Source organism: Ambystoma mexicanum (assembly GCF_040938575.1).
Source record: "Ambystoma mexicanum isolate Mex_15411 chromosome 12 unlocalized genomic scaffold, UKY_AmexF1_1 Mex_chr12_unloc.1, whole genome shotgun sequence".
NCBI classification, from domain to species: domain Eukaryota; kingdom Metazoa; phylum Chordata; class Amphibia; order Caudata; family Ambystomatidae; genus Ambystoma; species Ambystoma mexicanum.
Genome location: NW_027182322.1, coordinates 11,818,005 through 11,830,900, shown reverse-complemented (window position 1 = coordinate 11,830,900; position 12,896 = coordinate 11,818,005). Strand labels below are relative to the sequence as shown.

Here is a 12,896-nt window from a genome sequence, read left to right as displayed (position 1 = left end):
CGACTCTGGTGGGATTCGAACCCACAACCTTTGAATGACTTTGCCAATTCACTTAGAAGTCCAACGCGCTATCCATTGCGCCACAGAGCCAGATGACAATCAACTTGCGTACATCAGGGGATGATCGAGGTTTTGTCAATCCAGTGTTTACTTCACATCATATTATCAAGCCTTCTGGGATACAAGAAAGAATAATTGTTTTCTGAAACATAAAATGTCTGTAGAAGAATCACACTTCTGGGTGAAACCTTGAACTACACCTTTGTTCCTTTAGGGATAAATTCGGAGAATAGGGTATTACTGTATTTTCTTGCAAACTGAATACGTTTGGACAACAATTCCATACCTTAATAAAAAAGAACTGGATAAAAAGTGCAGCCATACAATTGGTTAACAATACAAAAACACAAAGAGAATATACCATAAATAGCTTTGAAAGAAGATTTTACTTTATATGTCGCTAGAAACAAATGTCTGAGTGTAGGGTGTCGTGTTTTTGGTCTATCTCATTTACAGCTATTATAAAGACAATGTTTCTGAAGGAAGGATACATTAGGAAAGTGCAAGGTTTCTGGCAGTGATGTTGTATTGCTTATGAGCAATATGTTCCTGTTGCAATGGAAGGCAGACTGCTTTTGATTCAGTTGCATGCTGTATTAGATACATAGGTTCAACTTGGGTCAAATACTAAGATTAAAGCATCGGCCAAAAATAAACATTCCTCACATGCATAATGTTCCTTGTTTGAATAAGAAAGTAAAAAATGCGACTCTGGTGGGATTCGAACCCACAACCTTTGAATGACTTTGCCAATTCACTTAGAAGTCCAACGCGCTATCCATTGCGCCACAGAGCCAGATGACAATCAACTTGCGTACATCAGGGGATGATCGAGGTTTTGTCAATCCAGTGTTTACTTCACATCATATTATCAAGCCTTCTGGGATACAAGAAAGAATAATTGTTTTCTGAAACATAAAATGTCTGTAGAAGAATCACACTTCTGGGTGAAACCTTGAACTACACCTTTGTTCCTTTAGGGATAAATTCGGAGAATAGGGTATTACTGTATTTTCTTGCAAACTGAATACGTTTGGACAACAATTCCATACCTTAATAAAAAAGAACTGGATAAAAAGTGCAGACATACAATTGGTTAACAATACAAAAACACAAAGAGAATATACCATAAATAGCTTTGAAAGAAGATTTTACTTTATATGTCGCTAGAAACAAATGTCTGAGTGTAGGGTGTCGTGTTTTGGTCTATCTCATTTACAGCTATTATAAAGACAATGTTTCTGAAGGAAGGATACATTAGAAAAGTGCCAAGTTTCTGGTAGTGATGTTGTATTGCTTATGAGCAATATGTTCCTGTTGCAATGGAAGGCAGACTGCTTTTGATTCAGTTGCATGCTGTATTAGATACATAGGTTCAACTTGGGTCAAATACTAAGATTAAAGCATCGGCCAAAAATAAACATTCCTCACATGCATAATGTTCCTTGTTTGAATAAGAAAGTAAAAAATGCAACTCTGGTCGGATTCGAACCCACAACCTTTGAATGACTTTGCCAATTCACTTAGAAGTCCAACGCGCTATCCATTGTGCCACAGAGCCAGATGAAAATCAACTTGCGTACATTAAGGGATGATCGAAGTTTTGTCAATCCAGTGTTTACTTCACATCATATTATCAAGCCTTCTGGGATACATGAAAGAATGATTGTTTTCTGAAACATTAAATGTCTGTAGCAAGAATCACAGTTCGGGGTGAAACCTTGAACTGCACCTTTGTTCGCTTGGGGAGAAATTCAGAGAATAGGGTATTACAGTATTTTCTTGCCAAGTGAATTGGTTTGGACAACAATTTCATACCTTAATAAAAAAGAACTGGATAAAAAGTGCAGCCATACAATTGGTTAACAATACAAAAACACAAAGAGAATATACCATAAATAGCTTTGAAAGAAGATTTTACTTTATATGTCGCTAGAAACAAATGTCTGAGTGTAGGGTGTCGTGTTTTTGGTCTATCTCATTTACAGCTATTATAAAGACAATGTTTCTGAAGGAAGGATACATTAGGAAAGTGCAAAGTTTTTGGCAGTGATGTTGTATTCCTTATGAGCAATATGTTCCTGTTGCAATGGAAGGCAGACTGCTTTTGATTCAGTTGCATGCTGTATTAGATACATAGGTTCAACTTGGGTCAAATACTAAGATTAAAGCATCGGCCAAAAATAAACATTCCTCACATGCATAATGTTCCTTGTTTGAATAAGAAAGTAAAAAATGCAACTCTGGTGGTATTCAAAGCCACAACCTTTGAATGACTTTGCCAATTCACTTAGAAGTCCAACGCGCTATCCATTCCGCCACAGATCCAAATGAAAATTAACTTGCGTACATTAAGGGATGATCAAAGTTTTGTCAATCCAGTGTTTACTTCACATCATATTATCAAGCTTTCTGGGATACAAGAAAGAATAATTGTTTTCTGAAACATAAAATGTCTGTAGAAGAATCACACTTCTGGCTGAAACCTTGAACTACACCTTTGTTCCTTTAGGGATAAATTCGGAGAATAGGGTATTACTGTATTTTCTTGCAAACTGAATACGTTTGGACAACATTTCCATACCTTAATAAAAAAGAACTGGATAAAAAGTGCAGACATGCAATTGGTTAACAATACAAAAACACAAAGAGAATATACCATAAATAGCTTTGAAAGAAGATTTTACTTTATATGTCGCTAGAAACAAATGTCTGAGTGTAGGGTGTCGTGTTTTTGGTCTATCTCATTTACAGCTATTATAAAGACAATGTTTCTGAAGGAAGGATACATTAGGAAAGTGCAAAGTTTCTGGCAGTGATGTTGTATTGCTTATGAGCAATATGTTCCTGTTGCCATGGAAGGCAGACTGCTTTTGATTCAGTTGCATGCTGTATTAGATACATAGGTTCAACTTGGGTGAAATACTAAGATTAAAGCATCGGCCAAAAATAAACATTCCTCACATGCATAATGTTCCTTATTTGAATAAGAAAGTAAAAAATGCGACTCTGGTTGGATTCGAACCCACAACCTTTGAATGACTTTGCCAATTCACTTAGAAGTCCAACGCGCTATCCATTGCGCCACAGAGCCAGATGAAAATCCACTTGCATACAGTAAGGGATGATCTAAGTTTTGTCAATCCAGTGTTTACTTCACATCACATTATCAAGCCTTCTGGGATACATGAAAGAATGATTGTTTTCTGAAACATTAAATGTCTGTAGCAAGAATCACAGTTCGGGGTGAAACCTTGAACTGCACCTTTGTTCGCTTGGGGAGAAATTCAGAGAATAGGGTATTACAGTATTTTCTTGCCAAGTGAATTGGTTTGGACAACAATTTCATACCTTAATAAAAAAGAACTGGATAAAAAGTGCAGACATACAATTGGTTAACAATACAAAAACACAAAGATAGCTTTGAAAGAAGATTTTACTTTATATGTCGCTAGAAACAAATGTCTGAGTGTCGGGTGTCGTGTTTTTGGTCTATCTCATTTACAGCTATTATAAATACAATGTTTCTGAAGGAAGGATACATTAGGAAAGTGCAAAGTTTCTGGCAGTGATGTTGTATTGCTTATGAGCAATATGTTCCTGTTGCAATGGAAGGCAGACTGTTTTTGATTCAGTTGCATGCAGTATTAGATACATAGGTTCAACTTGGGTCAAATACTAAGATTAAAGCATCGGCCAAAAATAAACATTCCTCACATGCATAATGTACCTTGTTTGAATTAGAAAGTATAAAATGCGACTCTGGTGGGATTCAAACCCACAACCTTTGAATGACTTTGCCAATTCACTTAGAAGTCCAACGCGCTATCCATTGCACCACAGAGCCAGAGGAAAATGAACTTGCGTACATTAAGGGATGATCGAAGTTTTGTCAATCCAGTGTTTACTTCACATCATATTATCAAGCCTTCTGGGATACAAGAAAGAATAATTGTTTTCTGAAACATAAAATGTCTGTAGAAGAATCACACTTCTGGGTGAAACCTTGAACTACACTTTTGTTCCTTTAGGGATAAATTCGGAGAATAGGGTATTACTGTATTTTCTTGCAAACTGAATACGTTTGGACAACAATTCCATACCTTAATAAAAAAGAACTGGATAAAAAGTGCAGCCATACAATTGGTTAACAATACAAAAACACAAAGAGAATATACCATAAATAGCTTTGAAAGAAGATTTTACTTTATATGTCGCTAGAAACAAATGTCTGAGTGTAGGGTGTCGTGTTTTTGGTCTATCTCATTTACAGCTATTATAAAGACAATGTTTCTGAAGGAAGGATACATTAGAAAAGTGCCAAGTTTCTGGTAGTGATGTTGTATTGCTTATGAGCAATATGTTCCTGTTGCAATGGAAGGCAGACTGCTTTTGATTCAGTTGCATGCTGTATTAGATACATAGGTTCAACTTGGGTCAAATACTAAGATTAAAGCATCGGCCAAAAATAAACATTCCTCACATGCATAATGTTCCTTGTTTGAATTAGAAAGTAAAAAATGCGACTCTGGTGGGATTCGTACCCACAACCTTTGAATGACTTTGCCAATTCACTTAGAAGTCCAACGCGCTATCCATTGCGCCACAGAGCCAGATGAAAATCAACTTGCGTACATTAAGGGGTGATCGAAGTTTTGTCAATCCAGTGTTTACTTCACATCATATTATCAAGCCTTCTGGGATACAAGAAAGAATAATTGTTTTCTGAAACATAAAATGTCTGTAGAAGAATCACACTTCTGGGTGAAACCTTGAACTACACCTTTGTTCCTTTAGGGATAAATTCGGAGAATAGGGTATTACTGTATTTTCTTGCAAACTGAATACGTTTGGACAACAATTCCATACCTTAATAAAAAAGAACTGGATAAAAAGTGCAGCCATACAATTGGTTAACAATACAAAAACACAAAGAGAATATACCATAAATAGCTTTGAAAGAAGATTTTACTTTATATGTCGCTAGAAACAAATGTCTGAGTGTAGGGTGTCGTGTTTTTGGTCTATCTCATTTACAGCTATTATAAAGACAATGTTTCTGAAGGAAGGATACATTAGGAAAGTGCAAAATTTTTGGCAGTGATGTTGTATTCCTTATGAGCAATATGTTCCTGTTGCAATGGAAGGCAGACTGCTTTTGATTCAGTTGCATGCTGTATTAGATACATAGGTTCAACTTGGGTCAAATACTAAGATTAAAGCATCGGCCAAAAATAAACATTCCTCACATGCATAATGTTCCTTGTTTGAATAAGAAAGTAAAAAATACGACTCTGGTGGGATTCGAAGCCACAACCTTTGAATGACTTTGCCAATTCACTTAGAAGTCCAACGCGCTATCCATTGCGCCACAGAGCCAGATGAAAATCGACTTGCGTACATTAAGGGATGATCGAAGTTTTGTCAATCCAGTGTTTACTTCACATCATATTATCAAGCCTTCTGGGATACAAGAAAGAATAATTGTTTTCTGAAACATAAAATGTCTGTAGAAGAATCACACTTCTGGGTGAAACCTTGAACTACACCTTTGTTCCTTTAGGGATAAATTCGGAGAATAGGGTATTACTGTATTTTCTTGCAAACTGAATACGTTTGGACAACAATTCCATACCTTAATAAAAAAGAACTGGATAAAAAGTGCAGCCATACAATTGGTTAACAATACAAAAACACAAAGAGAATATACCATAAATAGCTTTGAAAGAAGATTTTACTTTATATGTCGCTAGAAACAAATGTCTGAGTGTAGGGTGTCGTGTTTTTGGTCTATCTCATTTACAGCTATTATAAAGACAATGTTTCTGAAGGAAGGATACATTAGGAAAGTGCAAGGTTTCTGGCAGTGATGTTGTATTGCTTATGAGCAATATGTTCCTGTTGCAATGGAAGGCAGACTGCTTTTGATTCAGTTGCATGCTGTATTAGATACATAGGTTCAACTTGGGTCAAATACTAAGATTAAAGCATCGGCCAAAAATAAACATTCCTCACATGCATAATGTTCCTTGTTTGAATAAGAAAGTAAAAAATGCGACTCTGGTGGGATTCGAACCCACAACCTTTGAATGACTTTGCCAATTCACTTAGAAGTCTAACGCGCTATCCATTGCGCCACAGAGCCAGATGACAATCAACTTGCGTACATCAGGGGATGATCGAGGTTTTGTCAATCCAGTGTTTACTTCACATCATATTATCAAGCCTTCTGGGATACAAGAAAGAATAATTGTTTTCTGAAACATAAAATGTCTGCAGAAGAATCACACTTCTGGGTGAAACCTTGAACTACACCTTTGTTCCTTTAGGGATAAATTCGGAGAATAGGGTATTACTGTATTTTCTTGCAAACTGAATACGTTTGGACAACAATTCCATACCTTAATAAAAAAGAACTGGATAAAAAGTGCAGACATACAATTGGTTAACAATACAAAAACACAAAGAGAATATACCATAAATAGCTTTGAAAGAAGATTTTACTTTATATGTCGCTAGAAACAAATGTCTGAGTGTAGGGTGTCGTGTTTTGGTCTATCTCATTTACAGCTATTATAAAGACAATGTTTCTGAAGGAAGGATACATTAGAAAAGTGCCAAGTTTCTGGTAGTGATGTTGTATTGCTTATGAGCAATATGTTCCTGTTGCAATGGAAGGCAGACTGCTTTTGATTCAGTTGCATGCTGTATTAGATACATAGGTTCAACTTGGGTCAAATACTAAGATTAAAGCATCGGCCAAAAATAAACATTCCTCACATGCATAATGTTCCTTGTTTGAATAAGAAAGTAAAAAATGCAACTCTGGTCGGATTCGAACCCACAACCTTTGAATGACTTTGCCAATTCACTTAGAAGTCCAACGCGCTATCCATTGTGCCACAGAGCCAGATGAAAATCAACTTGCGTACATTAAGGGATGATCGAAGTTTTGTCAATCCAGTGTTTACTTCACATCATATTATCAAGCCTTCTGGGATACATGAAAGAATGATTGTTTTCTGAAACATTAAATGTCTGTAGCAAGAATCACAGTTCGGGGTGAAACCTTGAACTGCACCTTTGTTCGCTTGGGGAGAAATTCAGAGAATAGGGTATTACAGTATTTTCTTGCCAAGTGAATTGGTTTGGACAACAATTTCATACCTTAATAAAAAAGAACTGGATAAAAAGTGCAGCCATACAATTGGTTAACAATACAAAAACACAAAGAGAATATACCATAAATAGCTTTGAAAGAAGATTTTACTTTATATGTCGCTAGAAACAAATGTCTGAGTGTAGGGTGTCGTGTTTTTGGTCTATCTCATTTACAGCTATTATAAAGACAATGTTTCTGAAGGAAGGATACATTAGGAAAGTGCAAAGTTTTTGGCAGTGATGTTGTATTCCTTATGAGCAATATGTTCCTGTTGCAATGGAAGGCAGACTGCTTTTGATTCAGTTGCATGCTGTATTAGATACATAGGTTCAACTTGGGTCAAATACTAAGATTAAAGCATCGGCCAAAAATAAACATTCCTCACATGCATAATGTTCCTTGTTTGAATAAGAAAGTAAAAAATGCGACTCTGGTGGGATTCAAACCCACAACCTTTGAATGACTTTGCAAATTCACTTAGAAGTCCAATGCGCTATCCATTGCGCCACAGAGGGAGATAAAAATCCACTTGCGTACAGTAAGGGATGATCGAAGTTTTGTCAATCCAGTGTTTACTTCACATCATATTATCAAGCTTTCTGGGATACAAGAAAGAATAATTGTTTTCTGAAACATAAAATGTCTGTAGAAGAATCACACTTCTGGGTGAAACCTTGAACTACACCTTTGTTCCTTTAGGGATAAATTCGGAGAATAGGGTATTACTGTATTTTCTTGCAAACTGAATACGTTTGGACAACATTTCCATACCTTAATAAAAAAAGAACTGGATAAAAAGTGCAGACATGCAATTGGTTAACAATACAAAAACACAAAGAGAATATACCATAAATAGCTTTGAAAGAAGATTTTACTTTATATGTCGCTAGAAACAAATGTCTGAGTGTAGGGTGTCGTGTTTTTGGTCTATCTCATTTACAGCTATTATAAAGACAATGTTTCTGAAGGAAGGATACATTAGGAAAGTGCAAGGTTTCTGGCAGTGATGTTGTATTGCTTATGAGCAATATGTTCCTGTTGCAATGGAAGGCAGACTGCTTTTGATTCAGTTGCATGCTGTATTAGATACATAGGTTCAACTTGGGTCAAATACTAAGATTAAAGCATCGGCCAAAAATAAACATTCCTCACATGCATAATGTTCCTTGTTTGAATAAGAAAGTAAAAAATGCGACTCTGGTGGGATTCGAACCCACAACCTTTGAATGACTTTGCCAATTCACTTAGAAGTCTAACGCGCTATCCATTGCGCCACAGAGCCAGATGACAATCAACTTGCGTACATCAGGGGATGATCGAGGTTTTGTCAATCCAGTGTTTACTTCACATCATATTATCAAGCCTTCTGGGATACAAGAAAGAATAATTGTTTTCTGAAACATAAAATGTCTGCAGAAGAATCACACTTCTGGGTGAAACCTTGAACTACACCTTTGTTCCTTTAGGGATAAATTCGGAGAATAGGGTATTACTGTATTTTCTTGCAAACTGAATACGTTTGGACAACAATTCCATACCTTAATAAAAAAGAACTGGATAAAAAGTGCAGACATACAATTGGTTAACAATACAAAAACACAAAGAGAATATACCATAAATAGCTTTGAAAGAAGATTTTACTTTATATGTCGCTAGAAACAAATGTCTGAGTGTAGGGTGTCGTGTTTTGGTCTATCTCATTTACAGCTATTATAAAGACAATGTTTCTGAAGGAAGGATACATTAGAAAAGTGCCAAGTTTCTGGTAGTGATGTTGTATTGCTTATGAGCAATATGTTCCTGTTGCAATGGAAGGCAGACTGATTTTGATTCAGTTGCATGCTGTATTAGATACATAGGTTCAACTTGGGTCAAATACTAAGATTAAAGCATCGGCCAAAAATAAACATTCCTCACATGCATAATGTTCCTTGTTTGAATAAGAAAGTAAAAAATGCAACTCTGGTCGGATTCGAACCCACAACCTTTGAATGACTTTGCCAATTCACTTAGAAGTCCAACGCGCTATCCATTGTGCCACAGAGCCAGATGAAAATCAACTTGCGTACATTAAGGGATGATCGAAGTTTTGTCAATCCAGTGTTTACTTCACATCATATTATCAAGCCTTCTGGGATACATGAAAGAATGATTGTTTTCTGAAACATTAAATGTCTGTAGCAAGAATCACAGTTCGGGGTGAAACCTTGAACTGCACCTTTGTTCGCTTGGGGAGAAATTCAGAGAATAGGGTATTACAGTATTTTCTTGCCAAGTGAATTGGTTTGGACAACAATTTCATACCTTAATAAAAAAGAACTGGATAAAAAGTGCAGCCATACAATTGGTTAACAATACAAAAACACAAAGAGAATATACCATAAATAGCTTTGAAAGAAGATTTTACTTTATATGTCGCTAGAAACAAATGTCTGAGTGTAGGGTGTCGTGTTTTTGGTCTATCTCATTTACAGCTATTATAAAGACAATGTTTCTGAAGGAAGGATACATTAGGAAAGTGCAAAGTTTTTGGCAGTGATGTTGTATTCCTTATGAGCAATATGTTCCTGTTGCAATGGAAGGCAGACTGCTTTTGATTCAGTTGCATGCTGTATTAGATACATAGGTTCAACTTGGGTCAAATACTAAGATTAAAGCATCGGCCAAAAATAAACATTCCTCACATGCATAATGTTCCTTGTTTGAATAAGAAAGTAAAAAATGCGACTCTGGTGGGATTCAAACCCACAACCTTTGAATGACTTTGCAAATTCACTTAGAAGTCCAATGCGCTATCCATTGCGCCACAGAGGGAGATAAAAATCCACTTGCGTACAGTAAGGGATGATCGAAGTTTTGTCAATCCAGTGTTTACTTCACATCATATTATCAAGCTTTCTGGGATACAAGAAAGAATAATTGTTTTCTGAAACATAAAATGTCTGTAGAAGAATCACACTTCTGGGTGAAACCTTGAACTACACCTTTGTTCCTTTAGGGATAAATTCGGAGAATAGGGTATTACTGTATTTTCTTGCAAACTGAATACGTTTGGACAACATTTCCATACCTTAATAAAAAAAGAACTGGATAAAAAGTGCAGACATGCAATTGGTTAACAATACAAAAACACAAAGAGAATATACCATAAATAGCTTTGAAAGAAGATTTTACTTTATATGTCGCTAGAAACAAATGTCTGAGTGTAGGGTGTCGTGTTTTTGGTCTATCTCATTTACAGCTATTATAAAGACAATGTTTCTGAAGGAAGGATACATTAGGAAAGTGCAAAGTTTCTGGCAGTGATGTTGTATTGCTTATGAGCAATATGTTCCTGTTGCAATGGAAGGCAGACTGCTTTTGATTCAGTTGCATGCTGTATTAGATACATAGGTTCAACTTGGGTCAAATACTAAGATTAAAGCATCGGCCAAAAATAAACATTCCTCACATGCATAATGTTCCTTGTTTGAATAAGAAAGTAAAAAATGCGACTCTGGTGGGATTCGAACCCACAACCTTTGAATGACTTTGCCAATTCACTTAGAAGTCCAACGCGCTATCCATTGCGCCACAGAGCCAGATGACAATCAACTTGCGTACATCAGGGGATGATCGAGGTTTTGTCAATCCAGTGTTTACTTCACATCATATTATCAAGCCTTCTGGGATACAAGAAAGAATAATTGTTTTCTGAAACATAAAATGTCTGTAGAAGAATCACACTTCTGGGTGAAACCTTGAACTACACCTTTGTTCCTTTAGGGATAAATTCGGAGAATAGGGTATTACTGTATTTTCTTGCAAACTGAATACGTTTGGACAACAATTCCATACCTTAATAAAAAAGAACTGGATAAAAAGTGCAGCCATACAATTGGTTAACAATACAAAAACACAAAGAGAATATACCATAAATAGCTTTGAAAGAAGATTTTACTTTATATGTCGCTAGAAACAAATGTCTGAGTGTAGGGTGTCGTGTTTTTGGTCTATCTCATTTACAGCTATTATAAAGACAATGTTTCTGAAGGAAGGATACATTAGGAAAGTGCAAGGTTTCTGGCAGTGATGTTGTATTGCTTATGAGCAATATGTTCCTGTTGCAATGGAAGGCAGACTGCTTTTGATTCAGTTGCATGCTGTATTAGATACATAGGTTCAACTTGGGTCAAATACTAAGATTAAAGCATCGGCCAAAAATAAACATTCCTCACATGCATAATGTTCCTTGTTTGAATAAGAAAGTAAAAAATGCGACTCTGGTGGGATTCGAACCCACAACCTTTGAATGACTTTGCCAATTCACTTAGAAGTCCAACGCGCTATCCATTGCGCCACAGAGCCAGATGACAATCAACTTGCGTACATCAGGGGATGATCGAGGTTTTGTCAATCCAGTGTTTACTTCACATCATATTATCAAGCCTTCTGGGATACAAGAAAGAATAATTGTTTTCTGAAACATAAAATGTCTGTAGAAGAATCACACTTCTGGGTGAAACCTTGAACTACACCTTTGTTCCTTTAGGGATAAATTCGGAGAATAGGGTATTACTGTATTTTCTTGCAAACTGAATACGTTTGGACAACAATTCCATACCTTAATAAAAAAGAACTGGATAAAAAGTGCAGACATACAATTGGTTAACAATACAAAAACACAAAGAGAATATACCATAAATAGCTTTGAAAGAAGATTTTACTTTATATGTCGCTAGAAACAAATGTCTGAGTGTAGGGTGTCGTGTTTTGGTCTATCTCATTTACAGCTATTATAAAGACAATGTTTCTGAAGGAAGGATACATTAGAAAAGTGCCAAGTTTCTGGTAGTGATGTTGTATTGCTTATGAGCAATATGTTCCTGTTGCAATGGAAGGCAGACTGCTTTTGATTCAGTTGCATGCTGTATTAGATACATAGGTTCAACTTGGGTCAAATACTAAGATTAAAGCATCGGCCAAAAATAAACATTCCTCACATGCATAATGTTCCTTGTTTGAATAAGAAAGTAAAAAATGCAACTCTGGTCGGATTCGAACCCACAACCTTTGAATGACTTTGCCAATTCACTTAGAAGTCCAACGCGCTATCCATTGTGCCACAGAGCCAGATGAAAATCAACTTGCGTACATTAAGGGATGATCGAAGTTTTGTCAATCCAGTGTTTACTTCACATCATATTATCAAGCCTTCTGGGATACATGAAAGAATGATTGTTTTCTGAAACATTAAATGTCTGTAGCAAGAATCACAGTTCGGGGTGAAACCTTGAACTGCACCTTTGTTCGCTTGGGGAGAAATTCAGAGAATAGGGTATTACAGTATTTTCTTGCCAAGTGAATTGGTTTGGACAACAATTTCATACCTTAATAAAAAAGAACTGGATAAAAAGTGCAGCCATACAATTGGTTAACAATACAAAAACACAAAGAGAATATACCATAAATAGCTTTGAAAGAAGATTTTACTTTATATGTCGCTAGAAACAAATGTCTGAGTGTAGGGTGTCGTGTTTTTGGTCTATCTCATTTACAGCTATTATAAAGACAATGTTTCTGAAGGAAGGATACATTAGGAAAGTGCAAAGTTTTTGGCAGTGATGTTGTATTCCTTATGAGCAATATGTTCCTGTTGCAATGGAAGGCAGACTGCTTTTGATTCAGTTGCATG

General features: G+C 36.1%; 4 non-coding genes across 4 annotated transcripts; all 4 read right to left on the bottom strand.

The window, feature by feature from the left end:
- TRNAR-UCU (transfer RNA arginine (anticodon UCU)) lies at positions 1 to 90 on the bottom strand. The gene is given in 2 exon segments: positions 1 to 36; positions 54 to 90. It is a non-coding gene; the product is annotated as a tRNA-Arg (tRNA).
- Positions 91 to 766: 676 nt separating this feature from the next.
- On the bottom strand, positions 767 to 856 carry TRNAR-UCU (transfer RNA arginine (anticodon UCU)). Its single transcript is given in 2 exon segments — positions 767 to 802; positions 820 to 856. It is a non-coding gene; the product is annotated as a tRNA-Arg (tRNA).
- Positions 857 to 10,713: 9,857 nt separating this feature from the next.
- On the bottom strand, positions 10,714 to 10,803 carry TRNAR-UCU (transfer RNA arginine (anticodon UCU)). Its single transcript is given in 2 exon segments — positions 10,714 to 10,749; positions 10,767 to 10,803. It is a non-coding gene; the product is annotated as a tRNA-Arg (tRNA).
- Positions 10,804 to 11,479: 676 nt separating this feature from the next.
- On the bottom strand, positions 11,480 to 11,569 carry TRNAR-UCU (transfer RNA arginine (anticodon UCU)). Its single transcript is given in 2 exon segments — positions 11,480 to 11,515; positions 11,533 to 11,569. It is a non-coding gene; the product is annotated as a tRNA-Arg (tRNA).
- Positions 11,570 to 12,896: the final 1,327 nt, after the last annotated feature.